Below are 18011 nucleotides of genomic sequence, written 5' to 3' on the forward strand. Positions count from 1 at the left end.
TGTGGTCCCTGTAGGGCTTCTACATGAGGTAACATGGTATGACATTTGGTCACAATCAGAAGAAAGACGGGAACTCCGTTTTCCCTGAGGAGCCTTGGCAACTGCTCCCTAAAGCTGGGGTGGGGGATTATTATTCATAACAAACAGCCGAGTCTCCCAGTGGTGGTCCAGTCCCCAGCTCCTGCAAGCAGCATTCTTAAGGGTGCTCCCTCCCTCCTGGCTCTATGTTCCCAAGGGAGGAGAAACAGCTTTGCTAGGCTGCATAAAAAGGAAGAGGAGCTCAGGGGGACTTGTCTCTTTGTAGGTGGCCCGTGGGAGCTGTATCTGTGTATGAGGCAGGGACTCCAAAGCCAGTGCTCTGTGGGAACCTCGAGAGGTGGGGTGCACAGGGAGGTGTGAGGAGGGTTCAAGAGGAAGGGGACATACGTGTCCCTCATGCTCCTACATGTTGATGTGTGGCAAAAGCCGTCACAATTTTGTAAAGTAATTATCCTCTAATTAAAAAAAAAAGCATTCTTTGGGAATGGCTACCCACTCCGGTGTTCTTGCCTGAAAAATTCCATGAACAGAGGAGCCTGGTGGGCTGCAGTCCACAGGGTTGCAGAGTCAGACACCACTTTCACTTTGACACTTTTAGAATATAGACTTCATATCGTTGAAGTAAAAAAAGAGAAAAACTTTTATGCTAACTCAGACTAAGTAAAAAGAAAAAAAAAAAACAAAAAACAGTGTTCTTGATCTGTTTCCAAGAAGTACTAGAAAAGATGGCGCCCCTCTCCCGCCTCTGGCTCGGTAGCCACCGCCAGAGGGAGGGAGGTCCGGCAGGCTCTTAGCGGTGCCGTTCAGCTGGCCGGCCTGACAGGAAGCGGAGGAGCCGCTCCAACAGCCGCGTCTGGTGGCAGCGATCCTCAGGTCAAGACTGCGGCTGGAACTGCTCCTCCGAGGCCCCTCCCAGGCTCTGGGGTCACCCCAGAGCTGGAACCTCGGAGGCCAGGCCCCGGGCCCACCTGCCCTCCTCTAGGTCTCTGCTGCTCACGCTCCTCGGTGCCCCTCATGTTCCAGCCAGCCTACAGCTTCCTCCCCTGTCAACCGGCTCATCTCCTCCCAGATTCCTCTTGGATCTTCTGGGAACCCCCTGAGTCTGGAGGTTTGGATGCAGGGAGGCTGTGTCAGTGAGAGGAGAGAGAGGTAGTCAGTCCTCTTTGCTTTGGAAGGGGGCTTGCAAGCTTGGAGGGGAAAAAACATGTGAGTTGTCCTGTCCCTGGAAGTCTCCAGAGAAAGCGGAAGCCAAGATGTCTTTTTAACTTCAGGGAGAGGTGCTGTGTGTCCTAAGAAATGGAGGTAACCATAAACCATGTAGGTACCTTCAGAGTACAAAGGACTGCTGCCTAACACTGTATAATACTATCTCACTCATGCCTCCTAAGACGCCTTTGAGGTAGGGGATGCCAGTCATATATGGATGGAGAAGTTGAGACGCATACAAGTTGTCCAAGAACTCAAGTTTTGAGTTCTCAAACAAGAGAGGGCAATGACTTTGAGCGTGTTCTGAAAGAATTTCTGGAAGAAATTTGAGCTAGGCCTTGTAAGGTGAGCAGAAGGGAGTCTGTGGGGGTGGTAATGGCCTTCAGAGTTGATGTCTTACCTCTTTGGCCTAGTGCACATGGCCTTAGATGATCTGGCAGAGCTTAGCTTTAGAGTTAGGGTTCCTGGCTTAATGTTCTAGTTCAATTCAGTCACTCAGTTGTGTCTGACTCTTTGCAACCCCATGGACTGCAGCACACTAGGCTTCCCTGTCCATCACCAACTCCCAGAGTTTACTTAAACTCATGTCCATAGAGTCAGTGATGCCATCCAACCATCTCATCCTTTGTCGTCCCCTTCTCCTCCTGCTTTCAGTCTTTCCCAGCATCAGGGTCTTTTCCAGTGAGTCAGTTCTTCCCATCAGGTGGCCAAAGTATTGGAGTTTCAGCTTCAGCATCAGTCCTTTGAATGAATATTCAGGACTGATTTCCTTTAGGATGGACTGGTTGGATCTTGCAGTCCAAGGGACTCTCAAGAGTCTTCTCGAACAGCACAGTTCAAAAGCATCAATTCTTTGGTGCTCAGCTTTCTGTATAGTCTAACTCTCACATCCATACGTGACTACTGGAAAAACCACAGCTTTGACTAGACGGACTTTTGATGGCAAAGTAATGTCTCTGCTTTTTAATATGCTGTCTAGGTTGGTCATAGCTTTTCTTCCAAGGAGCAAGTGTCTTTTAATTTCATGGCTGCAGTCACCATCTGCAGTGATTTTGGAGCCCCCCAAAAATAAAGTCTGTCAGTTTCCGTTGTCTCCCCATCTATTTGCCATGAAGTGATGGGACCAGATGCCATGATCTTAGCTTTCTGAATGCTGAGTTTTAAGCCAAAGGGTCATCGTTGATTCCTGTCTTACTACTGCCCCCCTTTCCCCCCTCCCCCTGCACTCAGTCCCCATATCTAATCCACAGGTAAGTCCTGTTAGCTCTGCCCTCAAAAAATATATTTCAAATCTGGCCAGTTTTCACCATCTTCCCTTGTCTGGACTCCAGCAATGAGCTCTTTAACTGGTCTCCTTACTTTGACTCATGCATCTTACAGCACATTTCCAAGAGTCACAAGGATCTTTTCAAAGTGTAAATCAGGTGTTGCACGTCCTCTGCTTAAAATCCTGAAGTTAGAAAAGTTCAACCTTCAAAGCCTTACTTGCACATACCTGCAGTCTCACTAACTTTTTTTGTGGCCTTAGATGATCTGGCAGAGCCTAGCTTTAGACGTAGAGTTCCTTGCATAACGTTCTAACCTCTTGGCATATCCAGCAGCATTTCCCTGGATATGCAGATGGGGGTATTTCAGGCCTCTGTGCCTCAGCCAGGAGCATCCATTTTTCTTTTTTTGGCCATGCTGCACACTATTATGGGATCTTAGTTCCCCGACCAGGGGTTGAACCCATAACCCCTGCATTTCTGAAGCATAGAGTCTTAACCACTGGACTATCATTTTTCTTTACCTCCTTCCCTCTCTCCCAGGAGCTCTTACACGTCCGTTTCCTCCTGAAGCCGTATCCTACGAGCTTTGTATCTCTGGGTCAGAACCTGGCCCACGTCAAGAGCTCAATAAATGATCAAATAAACAGATGGATGGCTCTTGTTGAGCCTTGGGAGAAAACAAGTGATGAGCAAAAAAAGACTTGATGTCCTCCTTCCTGCCCTGTTTTGGGGCAGAAAGCCTCCTTCACAAGTCCAGGCCAAAGTCAGCACAGGCTTCAGTTTCATTGGTTACAACCGATGCACAGATGGGGCGCATTGGAGCTTGATGATTTAAAGAGCTGGGTTAAATTCCTGACTGCGGGGAGAGCGAGGGAACTGTGGCTGGCATCGCACAAAGATTCCTTTATTTCATTCCACAGCCACCCCCGGTGTTAAATAATCTATAGATTTCTTATGCAAGTCCGCTTAATGGAAAGATCATTGCCCCAGCCCCCTCCCTGGAAAATAGGCCTTTCTTTTCATTTTGTTTCTCTCTTCCATTTAAGAAAGTTCAGGGAGAGAATGTTTCTCCTGTTCTCCCCTCTTGACATAATCTCCTATGCAGTTTCAGAATCCACCCAGTGGGAGTTAGGAGCTGGGAAGCAACTAACTGGAGCAGCAGTGTAATTAAATGATACTTTGTCCTTGTAATAGAGCCTTTCATCTGGAAGCTTGAGGTTCCATTGTTTGGGTTTTTGTTTTGTTTTAAGTGAGTCTGCCTTCATTATGGAGAAGGCGACATAAAGGTACAGAGAACTAAGGCTCCGGGGCTAGCAGAGAGCTGGGAACAGAATCGGGACTTCAGGCTTCCTTCTTATCAACATAGCTAAGCCTCCATGGAGACGTGTAGTTGTCAGGTTTTAAACAGTTAGGGTCCGTATTGATACGGTGGTGGAAAGACCCTGCACTAGGCTTTCTGTCTTCCCAGCTCTCTCTAGATTCCTAGAGGGCTCATTGCCTGGAATCAGCTGTCCAACCTCTGAGTCTCAATTTCTCACCCATAAAATGAGTAATATTTGCTGTGTCTATGGCAAGTAGTTAGTGCTTGCTGCGAACTTACTACATGCCATGGCCCTAACAGCCCTAGGAGGTAGCCCTACCTTATTTGAGTATCGAGGGAGCAGGTTTACCTCATTGGGTTGTTACGAGACTGGATGAGATCATGGATGTGTGGGTGGTTTGCAAATCACAAAGCTCTATGCAAATATAAAGTTGTCCCTTGGCTTCTCTTGGCCTTGATGTCCAAAAAAAAAAAAACCAAAAAGGCAAGGAGACGGGTGGACAGGATTGTTCCTGCCTGACACTAAGCAAATTGACTTTATACCAAGATAGTTTCGCTTTAGAACGTGGAGCACAGGAGTTGGATTTGCAAGGCTAAGAAGAGGACAGCAAAGCTGTGTGTGTTGGCAGAAAGGTAACAGCATTTGCTCTGTAGGATGCTGGGGATGAGGGGGGTGCCGGGAGGGGGTGCTGCTTTTTGAATCGATGACAGAGCTATCTAGGGAATGTGCTGAGGCCTCCTACAATTGCTTTCTTAGGGGGTGTTGTGGTCTAAATGCTGAAGTGTTTGCACTCATAGGTATTTTGAGTTGGCACGAGGAATTGCTCATGCTGTTGTTTCTCACTTAATGGTGCAAGTCACAGTATAAGAATACACTTTGGTTATAAAATAATAATAGTTTCCATCAGAGCAGTTGCCCCCAGCGAAAACAATCTAATGCTCACTTCAGTGGATACTGTCTATTCTGGCAACCTGGATCTTCACAAAGCCTTTCCTGAAAAACTGTCTTTTGTCCTTCCCTCACCTCTTTCCTGCTAGCCCTTGGATGGCCTGGCAAGGAGGCCACTTAAGAACGGTGAATTGGACTAATCTCCCGTGAACCCACTTTGGGCATGTTGGCTTCATTCCAGGACACAGGTTGCTCTAAGCGCCCTGGGTCCTTAGAGGGAAGGTGTCGGAGGCTGGTAACTCCATGACCAGCCCAGTCTCCACCTCACCCACTCCACTGCTCTGCATGTGAGCAGCTGGGCCTCCTTGTGTGAGGCTGCAGCCTAATTAGGAGGCAGGTTCTTTTTGTTCCCTGTGGGGTTCCTTTGGGCTCACAGTGGTGGCCTTTGGGTTTTTCCTTCCTGCCTAGACACTAAATGCAACATCACTGTGAGAAAAGTGGCAGGGAGGAAGATGCTCTGAAGTCTTGTATTGACCTGGTGGCAGCTGAGAGGCCCACTCACCCACCGCGGCTTCTCAGCTCTAGCGTTCTACACCCGTGACTCCACAAAAGTCTTGTACCACCAACACAATGACGACTTAGAGATTGTGGACGAAAGCGGGGTACCGTCCAGTCCTGTCAACTCTACCTGTCAAGGACATGTCTCTCTTCATTCCCACTACCCGCCAGCTTGTCTTCAACATGTAATAAAATGAACTCTCCAAAATGTTAATGCAGTTATTTTTGTCCTGAAAACCTCATGTGAAAAATAAATACAGGAACAGAATTTCTAAAAAAAAAAACAAAAACTACACATTTCTTTTTCTCTAAGTACCCTGGAAAATGCTATAATGAGCATTGGATTGCATTAGTTGTATTAACGACTGCTATGTCACATTAAATGGCATAATTCCTAAAGAACACATGCAATAAGACATGGGTCTTGAAGATAATTCTGTGAGCTTACCCAATTTGCAAAATACGTCAAATTGTAATTTTATTAGTTGAGCGGTTTTGGTATCCAGTGATGACAGTCATTTTTTACAAAAAAAAAAAATTAGTAAAATTTATTTTTCATTCTAGCAGGAGGGGAAAAAGGCAGATTGCATATAAACATGTAAATGTCTATCTCATTAAAAGTGTCCTTTTTTTGTTCCTAAAATCTTGGAGACCCAGGACCAGAGTGATTGATGGGTTTTAAGAAACAAAAGGTTGAGAACAATCGCCATTTCGGGACCCACGCCAAATAGCAGGTGCCTTTGCTTGTTTTGCAATGTTTGCAAAACACCGTCATATGTTTGTCAGTTTCCTAAAGAGCGTTTCTGAGGCCCGGTAAAGGCAGAAGTGATAAGTTATGGAAGTGTTCCAGCATACACCAATACCCCAGTTTAAAGACACAATCAATTTTGCTTTTGCAAAGAGAATCACATATGCAACCTAAAACTTCTTTTGCTCAACTGTTTGATCTTTGAAAGCGCTAATCTCCTGCTAATGAAGTGTTAGTACTTGGTGGGGGGGTGGGGGGGGCGGAGAGGTGTGGGGTGGGGGTGGAGTTGCAGATGAGCTGTTGACCACCCAGGAAGGGGTGACAGGTGAACCATGTCTATACAGCAAATCTCCAAACAAAGGAATGTGGTTATAGTGTTTCTCGGTGAAAAGAGATTGTAAAATATAATCTCTTACGGTATCTTCTCCCCATGAGGCAGAGATTGAATCAATTCAGGGTAAGATAAATAATAAGTTAGGCTGGTATAATTTGTATAGCATAATTGTTCAGAGTTGGGACCACCTTCACTGGATATCAGAGGCCTCTGGTACACGTGGGTGATGGCGGTGGGGGCTGTGCCTGTAAGTTGGTCATCTGTTTCATTGGCTGTGTTCTGTTATTGCATGAATATGAAATATGTATTGTGGGGTGGTGACGCACGGTACTAGTTATGGGGTGTGTATGTGTGTGTGCGTGTGTGCATGCGCATGTGTGCACATGTCCAACTCTTTGTGACCTCATGGACTAGAGCCTGCAGGCTCCTCTGTCCATGGAATTTTCAAAGCAAGAATACTGGAATGGGTTGCCATTTCCTACTCCAGGGAGTCTTCCCAATCCAGGGAGTGAACCTGCATTGGCAGGCAGATAAGTCATTCACTCCCCCCCCACTTTTTTTCCCTTAGAACAATTTTAATGAATTATATATAGAGAGAGGGCTTCCCTGGTGGCTCATAGCTCAGTAAAGAATCCTCCTATAATGCAGGAGACCCTGGTTCAATTCCTGGGTCTGGAAGATCCTTAGAGTCGTTACTGAATTTGTCACAATATTGCTTCTGTTTTACATTTTATTTTTTTGGCCACAAGGCACATGGGATCTTGGCTCCCCAACCAGGGATTGAACCTATGTCCCCTGCATTGGAAGGTAAATTCTTAACCACTGGACCACCAGAGAAGTCCCCAAACTCCTTATCATAGGTTCCAACTTGAATCTACTAGTTTATATGCAAATACTATGCCATTTTTATATAAGGGACTTCAGCGTCCTTGAATTTTGATCTGTGAGGTGGATTTTTTTGATCTGTGAGGTGGACCAATCCCCTTCAGATACAGTAGAATAACTGTGTTTCACCTTATGTTTATCTTAGGTGCTGTCTCTCTCTCTCATCTTTTGGCTGTGCCTCAAAGCTTATGGTACATTAGCTCCCTGACCAGGGATTGAACCTGGGCACCAGCAGTGAAAGTGCCACGTCGTAACCACTGGACCACCAGGGAATCCCACACCTTATGTTTATCTTAAAGCATTTATCATAGTGTAATGATTCATATCTCCCAGTAGCCTATGAACTACTCATGGAGATGATTGTGATGTCATCTTTGCGTCTCTAGCCCCTGGCACAGCTCTTAAATACTGGCCAATTTCCAGTGAATATCTGTGCAAATAACTTGTTAGTTCTCTCAGAGAAAGACAGAATAAGGGGCTCTACATCTGGGGTCTCTGGACTGACTTCAAAGGGTCCCTGAAATTGTATGTTTAATTCTGCATATGTGTATATTTTTCTAGGGAGGGTTCCATTGCTTTCATTAGGTTCTCAAAGGATCCTTGGTCAAAAAACCCCTTGAGGTCTATAAGTTCTGGGAAGACTTGGTAGGAGTGACACTGAAACGTCCCATGAAGCAAGAACTTAGATGTGTGGAAGTTGATGGGGAGGGACTCGTAAAAGGAGCGTCATGAACAAAGAAGTGAAGGCCCTGCATGTGGGGGAGGAGCCATCCTTTTGGGTAACATAGTGAGGAACTGTGTGAATACGGATTGAAGCCAGGTTGTTGGGAGAAGTTGGGAGTTTATTCTGCTGGCAGTTGGGTGCCACTGAAGGCTTTTGAGCAAGTAACGCCGTGACCAGAGCCTGGCTTTCAGGTGGCAGATATCACGGTGTCGTAGCTCAACTGCTGAAGAGGAAACCAGACATGGGAAAACGCATGCACACGCAGTGGTCTGCAGGCGGTTCGTGCATGTGGCGATCATCCGGTGCAGACTGTTGACCACTGCTTGCGAAAGAGCTGTAAGCATTCTAGGGCTTAGAAAAATTCGCCCTATCATTTATAGCCACAAACAAGAGGAATTGAGTTCAGGAAGTCACCCTCTTTGGATGGAAGGCAGACCTGTCCTACACTCTGTGAAAATTAATGATCTGGGCATAAGCAGAATTGCTCACCAATTTATTATGAAAGGAGCTGCTGGAGATCAAGTCGAGTGAATCATCTTGTGTTGTTTGCTGCAGACTGCAGGCAGCTGGAGCACAAATCTGCTCAAGTGCCGTCCTTTCTATGTGGTTGCTTTAAATACCAAAAGGAAATGTTGACTTGAGCTATGAGGCGTACCCTGAAAATTAACTCTGTGGTTTGCAGATGCCTGTAAGGTTCCAGTCCTAAGATTGGTTTGTGCATTTGTGTGTTGGCCTTCAGGAAGGACACCCGTGGTAGCAAGCTTTGTTCCTCGTGAAAATCCAAACTCTTTTCACCAGGGCACTCTTCCCTGGGAAGCAGGCGGTGGATGCAGAACCCCATCCCCATGTTTTTTGTTGGAGCACCCACTCTCCCGAGGTCTCTGGAATGGTAAAGCTACACCATTGCTTCTTTGGTTGTTTGTATTTGGGGACCTGACTGGAATCCACCATCATATGCTGATTGTTCACTTCAGTAATATTTTTTGTGTTTCAGATGACATGCCAGGCCTAGGCTGGGTGCTAGGGATAGGGAGAAGAAGCCTACAAAGATCACAACATTCAGGGAGCATGTGATCTCTGGGGTGCATGGAAATGTAAGGCTCACTGGGAGGGCACAAGAATGTTACAGATGAGGTTGGTGACCTAAAAAAACACAGGATGGAAAATCTGCATTGTTGCTGTTAACTATTATTTATTGAAGATCTATCATGTGCTTGGGACTCCTTACTTTACAACAGTCCTTCAAGGTGGGAATTAAGTGACTTGCCTAAGGCGATGGCGTAGTCCAAAATGGGATACAGGTCTAGATGGGTCTATGCCCTCTTGACCTAGGTTTGACCTAGGTAGCTCCCTTGGCACTGACTGTTTTCTGGGTCTTGCTAATATTGGTGGTCAATCCTGTTCCTCTTCCCCTCCTGTCATTTTTCTTGCCTGGAGAATCCTTCTTTTTCTCTAATGTCTGCTCATTCTTGAATACCAGCTTAAGTATTTTCTAGGATGTCCTCCTGGACTACAGGATCCTCTCCCTCCACTGAACATCAGTAGTACTCACTGCCTGGTTGTTCATTCAGCAATTACTCATGACTGTCTTGTAATAATATGGTCTATATTTTTGTGGTTACCTGTACTTTTATGTGTAATCCTCTGGTTTCCTAATAAGATTCTAAATGACTTGAAGTCATAGACTCTCCGAGTATTAGAGGCTTCGAACTGGGGTGTTTCTAGTTCTACTCATCAGGTTAGGAAACCAAGGCCCAGAGAAACTGAGTGCCTCTTGGCTCTGCACTTTGCCACCTCCTCCCCGCCACACACACACCACCTACCACCTTCCACATAACGGGCGCTCGAAAATGCTAGAGGCAGCCCTGGAAGAGAGCGCTGGCAGGGGGAGAAGGACAGGATCAGGCTGTGTGATCTCGGGCAAGACTGTTCTCTCAGGCTCTCCTTTTCCTTCATCCATCCAAACGAGGCATTAGATCAGAAGTTTCCTTCCACCTTCCCCATCCTCTGATTCTGTTAATAAGATAGCAGCAGCAGATGATGCGAGGCAACATAACTCAGTGGTTAACAGTGTAATATTTGAGTGAGGCTGCTGCTGCTCCTGCTAAGTCGCTTCAGTCATGTGCGACTCTGTGTGACCCCATGACGGCAGCCCATCAGGCTCCCCTGTCCCTGGGATTCTCCAGGCAAGAACACTGGAGTGGGTTGCCATTTCCTTCTCCAATGCAGGAAGGTGAAAAGTGAAAGTGAAGTCGCTCTGTCGTGTCTGACTTAGCGACCCCGTGGACTGCAGCCTACCAGGCTCCTCCGTCCATGGGATTTTCCAAGCAAGAGTACTGGAGTGGGGTGCCATTGCCTTCTCCGTTGAGTCAGGCTACCCAGGTCCAAACCTGGCCTCCTCACCTAAATAGTTTTGCAGCTAAGCAACTCCTGCGTGTTTCGGTGCTTTCATTGGGAAAAATGGGAATCATGTTCATCTTAGATGTCTCTAAGATTGATTTGTGGACTTTAAGTGAGGTGATCAGTATAAAGTACTTCTCATGGTGCCTGACCTATCAGAAATGCTCGGTAAATGTTGTTATCTGCACATCACTAAGCAAAGTGAAAGCGTTAATTGCTCAGTGGTGTCCCACTCTTTGCCACCCTGTGGACTCTAGCCTGCCAGGCTCTTCTGTCCATGGGATTTCCCAGGCAAGAATCCTGGGGTGGGTTGCCATTTCCTCCTGCAGGGGAAAACTCTGAGACCCAGAGATAGAACCCAGTCTCCAGCATTGCAGGCAGATTCTTTACCCCCTGAGGCACCAGGGAAGCCCTAAGCAAAAACCAAACAGAAAGTGGCACTCACAGAGATGCAGGTCCTGTCACAGTGCTGGGCTGACAGCCGCAGCAGCAGCTTCCATCCTGCCCTTGGTGGGGTTTACCTGCAGGTAGCTGGGAGTCCTCTCTAGAGTTTAAACAGAAAAACCAGCCCCCTGCCCCCTTCCCCTCCAGTCTGTGCGGTGGTGTGATTTTGCCTGTGAACCACACATCAGGCAGTTTCAGAGACCTCGAACTACCACGGTAACAGCAGCAGCCCAGGCAGCTGGGAGAGAATTCGGGGCCTCCATGTGTGAGCAGCAGCTCAGAACTGCTCATCAGTTTGGTTCACCTTGTGATGCTTCACGGTGGGGGTAGGGCGAGATGCTGTTTTTCTTATCTTTCAAAAACAAAACCAAGAAAAGCATCTCTGGTACCTTTTTTTTCCAAAGCACTCAGCCAGCTCCCGAGGGAGGATTTGACCTGGTGACCTAGAGTATTATCTCTGGGGTTAGGGCTGTCTTGCCAAGGAGAACCTCAGCTCCGGATTCCCTCCCCTCCCTGCCTATTGCTGGTGGCTGGACAGTGACTCAGAGGAGGAGGAGGTGGGGAGGAAGAGAGGAGGAGACAGCTCTGCCAGCTGCTGCAAAAAACAACATCTCATCGGTGCATCACCTCCCTCCACTCCAGACCACAGTGATGACAGGGGACAGCGCAGGTGGCCCTGACTCTCCCCTACCCCTCACGCCTAACACCTTTGGGTTGTTGAAGGGACAGTTTACAGTTGTCAAAAGGGAAATCATCTACCTTTGGAGGGCCCAGGAAATTCCTTTTCTTCCCTGTTAGGACTGGTTCCACCAAGAGCCTTCTCTGTAACTTCAGCTCTTACAGATGAATGACGTGCTCAGAGAAGCATATGCCCCGGCTGGGGAAATGGCAAGCCAACTCCAGGATTCTTGCCTGGAGAATCTCATGGACAGAGGAGCCTGACGGGCTGTGGTCCATAGGGTCGCAAAGAGTCGGACACGGCCGAGCACACACAGAAAAACAAAAGGTCTCGGTGTGAAACCTCCTGTCCTAAGCCCTGCCGGTTTCGAGTTCAGTGAGCTCCTCTGACCTGTTAGATATTGGAGAGACAGTGGCATGTAGACGTATGCCTTGCCCTCACCCAGCTGGCACCCAGAATCCTTTGGTTCCTAACAAGCCCACCATCTGAAGAAGCAGCCGGTAGCAGGACAAGTGGGGATCTCTGTCCTGAGGGTTGTCCAGAGCAGCTGAGCAGCCAACATTTCCATATCACCTTCTGTCCCGTTTGCCTGGTTTTCAGGAGATGCCAAATGTGTCCAGCTCGCCTTCCGATTGCCCCCGCTTCCCCCCTGCAGTGTGGACCCGAGCTGTAAAACTGCTGCTTGGGCTCTCACGGGCAGTATGAGGTGGCCGGTGAACCAGACCTGGCGTTATCATGTGTCGTGGGAGGAATGTCTGCTCTCAGGATCAGGCCTCTCTCTCGCCCTGGGGTGGTGGCTGCCTTGCTCGCTTCACCCACAGCTGGTGCCTCCCCTGTACGTGTCAGACGTGCCACTTGGCAGGCGGGGCTCTGAGGAGTCCTTTGAGGTCCATCCCAGACAGATTCACCCAGGAAACCCAAGGGGAGAGGAAGTGAGAAAAACCAGACTTCCCGGAGCTCCTCTAAGCTCCAAGTCTCCGTATATCTTGGTCCTCCCCTTTGCAGGAGAAAGAAAAACAAAGTATATCTGTGGGGAAGGCGAGAGGTCCTCCCAGTCTCTCTCCTTCTCTATAAAAACACCAGGCCAGGCTGCCCTGGGCACTGTGGGGGCAGGTGCTGGGTAAGGAAGGAAGGAAAGCTGATAAGATAAGGTCTGACAAATCTAGGTCACCAGGCTGCTGCCAGACACCTGTGTGACTAGTCACCTTGAAACTGACGGGAGGGAGGGTCGACCTTTGTTCAGGGTTAGGGGCCCGGACTAGCTGGACTCCACAAGCCTTTGTTTGTCTGTTTATTTAATAAACATTGCTTGAGCACCATTAAACCAAGCCAGGTCATGTGCTTGGGTGCCCCGGGCCCCTGTGTGTGTCTCTGATAGGGAAAATCTCCTCCTGGATCCCAGGCCTGGAACCAGAGCTAAAAAAAGCAATGACATCATGCAAAAGCCAGTCTGGTCCACTGACTTCCAGAGTAGGGGCAGCCAGTCTCTTGGTAGCAGGGCGGGCCTGTTTGGAGTCTTCATTCCCTGTTCCTTCAGCTAGATCAGGGGTCAGCAAAACTTTTCCTGTAAGGGCCAGATAATACATATTTAAGGCTTTGCAGGCCGTATGGTCTCAGCTCTACGTGTGCGCAAGCCAAGTCGCTTCAGTCGTGGCCGACTCTTTGTGACACTGTGGACTGTAACCCACCAGGTTCCTCTGTTGATGGGATTCTCCAGGCAAGAATACTGGAGTGGTTTGCCATTTCCTTCTCCAGGGGATCTTCCCAACCCAGGTATTGAACCCGTGTCTCTTATGTCTCCTGCATTGGCAGGCAGCTTCTTTACCACTAGCGCCACCTGGGAAGCCCCTCAACTCTGCAGTCTTAGAAAATACATAAACGAGTCAGCCTGTGTTCCGGTAGCACTTTATTTACAAGACAGGTGAGGGGCCCCATTTGGCCCTAGAGGATTGTTTGCTGACCCCTGAGTTGATGATTGGAATGACTGTTATGAGATCGGTGTTGGAAAAATGGGTCACTGTGATTTCAGGAGGTGTTCCAGATCAACAGGGGGCTCCGTTTGGTAGGGATAGTACAGGAGTTGATGGACGCTGTTCAGTGGCGTGGTCTGATTGGTGCCAGAGAATTCCTCTGCACGGGCCAAACTGCAGCCTCAGCCATCTAGCGTGCTGGTTACACGGTGCCCGAGCCAGACAGTGCCCGTAGTTTCAGTCTCATCACTTCCATGGGAGAACAGTGTGGGGCCCTGTGGGTGGCGAGTCATTGGCACCACCTTACGAGCCCTGAATGAAGAGTCGGGCGCCTCCGCCCTAGGGCCTGGCTTTGCCACTGAATGTTGAATGTGGCCTTGGATAAGGCACATGACCTCTCTGACCATTCAGCGTGTCCTGAGTACTACTGTATGAGGCACTGGGGATGCAGAATTGGACACAATAAAATTCTTGCCCTGAAGCAGCTCATGATCTAGTGGGCAAAAAGAAACAAGTTAACTATTACAGGATGTAGTGAAACACAGGCTTTGAATAGGTGATTATTTAGGCTGCTTACAGGGGCAGAGAGCAAGATGAGTGTTTACTAAGTGAACAAGGAAGGGGAGTCCATTTCCAGTGGAGGCATAGAGACTTTGCAGAGGAGATCCAGCCTATAGGACCTCAGGTAAGAGGCAGAGAGGGCAGGTAGAGGGAAGCAGGAAGTCAGCATGGGTGGATCACATGGGCCCAGAAGGCCAGGGAAGTTGAGATGCAATTCTGCATGCTGCATGCTCTGGGAGCCATGGATAGTTTCCAAGCAAGGGAGTAATAGCCTTTGGTTCCACTCAGCTTCCCTCTAACTGCTCTAAACTGTATGCCTATGAGCTTTGTGTGAAGAGGAATGTTGATATTGTATAAAGTTAATAAGTGCTGATAATTAAGCCAGTGGCTGTAATTAATAACCAGGCTCAGACCATTCTTGGCGATGCTGTCAGCTAAACGACATCCAGATAAATCACTGGCCAACACCCAGCACCCGTGACTCTGAGATGAAGGCCTCTCAAAGAACTCTGGGACCTGGGTTATCTGGTTCGCTGGGTGAGATGCTTCCTTTCATGTGAACTCTAGCTTCTTGAGCTCACTCACTGAGTCATCATAAGCAGGCAGTTGCAGCCTGCATGTATGGATTTTTTCCTATTACTTTCAAGGGAGAACCGAGTTGCAGAAATCAGATGACTTTGGTGTATGTAGTTTTGAGGTTTAGGCCAGGGAAAAGTGAAGGAGGAGATTAAGTGGCTTCTACAACCTTCATGTCTTTGGCCTGAGAGTAATTGAAACTGGCTTTGGAAAGTGGAGATGCTTGGGCAGTGATTCCCAAGTCAGAGAGTACATCAGAATAACCTGGGATAAAATGGCTGGTCTCCAGGTCCCCGAGATTCCTATTCTGTAGGTCTGAATGTCACTGGGAAGCCTCTACTAGGGGAAGGAAACAAGTCTCCTAGGACACCAGGTTTAAGGAGGTACTCTATTTGGGCTAAAGAGTCGGAGACGACTGAGCCACTAACACTTTCACTCGATTATAGGTTATTGTAAGATATTGAGTATCTATACTCAATATATATTACTGTGCTAAGTCCTTGTTATTTGGTGGTAATGGTTTAGTCACTAAGTCGTGTCCGACTCTTGCGACCCCATGGACTGTAGCCCACCAGGCTTCTCTGTCCATGGGATTTTCCAGGCAAGAATACTAGAGTGGATTGCCATTTCCTTCTCCAGGGGATCTTCCCGACCCAGGAATCTAACCAGAGTCTCCTGAATTGCAGGCAGATTCTTTACCAACTGAGCTATGAATGAGGGAAGCCCTCATTATAGGTTATTATAAGATATGGAGTGTAGTTCTCTGTGCTGTATAGGAAGTCCTTATTGTTTACCTATTTTATATGTATGTTATACATACATAACAGATCGTATGTATCTGTTAATCCCAAATTCCTAGCTTATCTCTCCCTGCTCCCTCACTACCACCCACTGTACCCTCTAGTAACCTTACGTTTGTTTTCTGTGTCTGTGAGTCTATTTCTGTTTTGTAAATAGTTTATTTGCATCATGTTTTTAGATTCCACATATAAGTGATTAGCATGGTATTTGTCTTTCTCTGACCTGCCTCAGTTAGCGTAGTGCCCTTCATTATATTTTAACGATTGAGTGGTCTTCCGTTGAACCACGTCTTCTTCATTCATTTGGCACAGACACTTACGTTGCTTCCATGTCTTGGCTCAAATTGTAAATATGGGCTTCCCAGGTGGCGCTAGTGATAAAGAATCTGTTGCCAATGTAGGAGTCATAAGAGCCTTGGGTTCAATCTCTGGGTTTGGGAAGATCCCCTGCAGGAGGGAGGGCATGGCAACCCACTCCAGTACTCAAATTGTAAATATGGGCTTCCCAGGTCACGCTAGTGATAAAGAATTTGCCTGCCAATGTAGGAGTCATAAGAGCTTTGGGTTCAATCTCTGGGTTTGGGAAGATCCCCTGCAGGAGGGAGGGCATGGCAACCCACTCCAGTATTCTTGCCTAGAAATCCCATGGGTAGAGGAGCCTGGCAGACTACAGTCCATAGCATTGAAAAGAATCAGACACAGTTGAAGCGACTTAGCACGCACGTGAACATTGGGTTGCGTGTATTTTTTCGAATTAGAATTTTCTCCAGATATGTACCCAGGACTGGGATTGTTGGATCATATGGCAAATCTTTTTTTTAGTTTTTAAAGGAGCCTCCGTACTGTTTTCCACAGTGGCTCCACCAGCTTACATTCCCATCAACAGTGCAGGAGGGTTCCCTTTTCTCCTCTTGTTTCCATTTTCAGGTGAAGTAGGTGAGGCTTGGGCGAACTGAGTTGACTAAAGGGGACTCAGCTAGGAAATGGAAGTGGTAGAACCAGAGTTAGAATTCAGGCGGGGTGCATACCCCACCCCTGCCCCCTGCCCCCCTTCATTCCGCAGCCCACTCCCCTAAGAGCTCTACCTTGAGGCCTGTTTCTGGCTCTGAATTAGCAGAGGAACTGAGAGCTCAGCCTCCTCTCTTGGTCCTTCCCTGGCTGGCTGCCTGGCTCTGAAATCTCCAGGTGACTTCCTGTTCCTGGGGTTTAGCCCTTGGACAAAACCCAACACCCCATGTTTCCTTGGGGTGTTTTTTCATTTGTTTCTGGGGTTCCCAGTACACACACAGTTGTGGCAAACTGGGGAAGGGGCAGAGGAAGGGCACCAGTGATCCTCAGACGGGCATAAGAGTTCTTCTTTCTTAAGCTGTTTACCGATTAACTCCCTTTGCTCCTGAAACCAGAAAGAAGAGGAACTCAAGAGTCAGCAGGGCTCAGAAGCCCTAATTAATTTGTGGTCCAACTGGGTCAGGGGGAGTGACCCTGGGCAGTGGCCTTTTTTTTTTTTTCTTTTCAAGGACATGTCTGCTCAGGCTCACTGGGTTGGGTTCCCAGCCCTGCTGTCTCCCCACCCCCCAGCCCAGGGGAGTTAGATCTCCGGTGGAGCTCACCTCTGCCTATTCCATCCCTTCCTCCTCAGCCCTCTGGCTGGGCGCCTCCCGGTGTTAAGTTGCCCCAAATACCCAGTCTCTTATTTCACATTCTCAGGCAAAGATCCCACAGCCAAGGTGCCCTTTCAGCTTAGCTTTCCCATCGGCTGCTCGCTGACAGATAAGCTCCTAAGAGGAGGGCGGGGTGGGGGTGGAGAGGCTGGTAAAACCAGCAGGCAGACCCCGTTGTGCCCTTTGTCATGGGGCACACTGGGCCCCTCAGCGCCACTGCAGGGTTTGATGGGGTGAGCCCTGGGTGGGGGCCCCTGGCCTTAGTTGGCAAAGGGAACTTGACTTGGCTGAGGCACAGTCATACATACACTTAGGTTTTACCTTCGGCTGGAAATCAGAGGCAGAAAGCCTGTAAGCGTCCAGAGACAGGAAAACTCTGTTCCATGTGTGCACAGGCTGGAAGAAGCCTGGCCTGTTTGAACCTTCTCTGCCACAGCTGTGCCAGACTCCCCATCCAGGCCTCGCAGAAACGTCTCGTCCCTCGGGCTGGCGGGAACTGAGACTCGAGTGCTGCTGCGGGTCGAGGGGGGAAGAAGCCAGTGGACAGAATGTTCCTGCGCCTGGGCGGACCAGCCAGCCACGGCACAGGCCGGGTCCCTGGGAGGCGAGCTGAAACCTTGCTCCTTTCTGTAGCCAGGCCATATCTTGAGTCACGGTCGAGTCCCTGCCAGAGGAACTGGTGTTAGTTCAGCTTTCTGAAGTGATAGATGAAAAATGAGAGTGACCGGGAGGTCTGCCCTGTTAGCTTCGCCGGTCTCATTGCTCTGGGAAGTGGACGTGGACGCTGGACTGAAACTACCACCTCTTTTGTCTTCGCTTCCCCCTTCATTAGCAGCCAAATCAAATACCTGGAACCTGGTTGTAGGGATTGCTATGGTATGTGGAATTAGTCCATCCTTCGAACAGTCCCAGGGAATTTTCCCAAGAAGGGAGAATACAGGCCAACCA

At 48.4% G+C, this 18011-nt stretch overlaps 1 protein-coding gene and 1 non-coding gene across 4 annotated transcripts in view; one reads left to right on the forward strand and one right to left on the reverse strand.

Annotated features, from left to right (window-relative positions):
- The window catches only part of YPEL2 (yippee like 2), a 67912-nt gene that overhangs the window by 24676 nt on the left and 25225 nt on the right, over positions 1-18011 (forward strand). The window lies entirely within an intron of this gene.
- On the reverse strand, positions 7449-7520 carry TRNAE-UUC. The gene has a single exon. It is a non-coding gene; the product is annotated as a tRNA-Glu (tRNA).

This window comes from Bos indicus x Bos taurus, chromosome 19 (assembly GCF_003369695.1).
Source record: "Bos indicus x Bos taurus breed Angus x Brahman F1 hybrid chromosome 19, Bos_hybrid_MaternalHap_v2.0, whole genome shotgun sequence".
NCBI classification, from domain to species: Eukaryota; Metazoa; Chordata; class Mammalia; order Artiodactyla; family Bovidae; genus Bos; species Bos indicus x Bos taurus.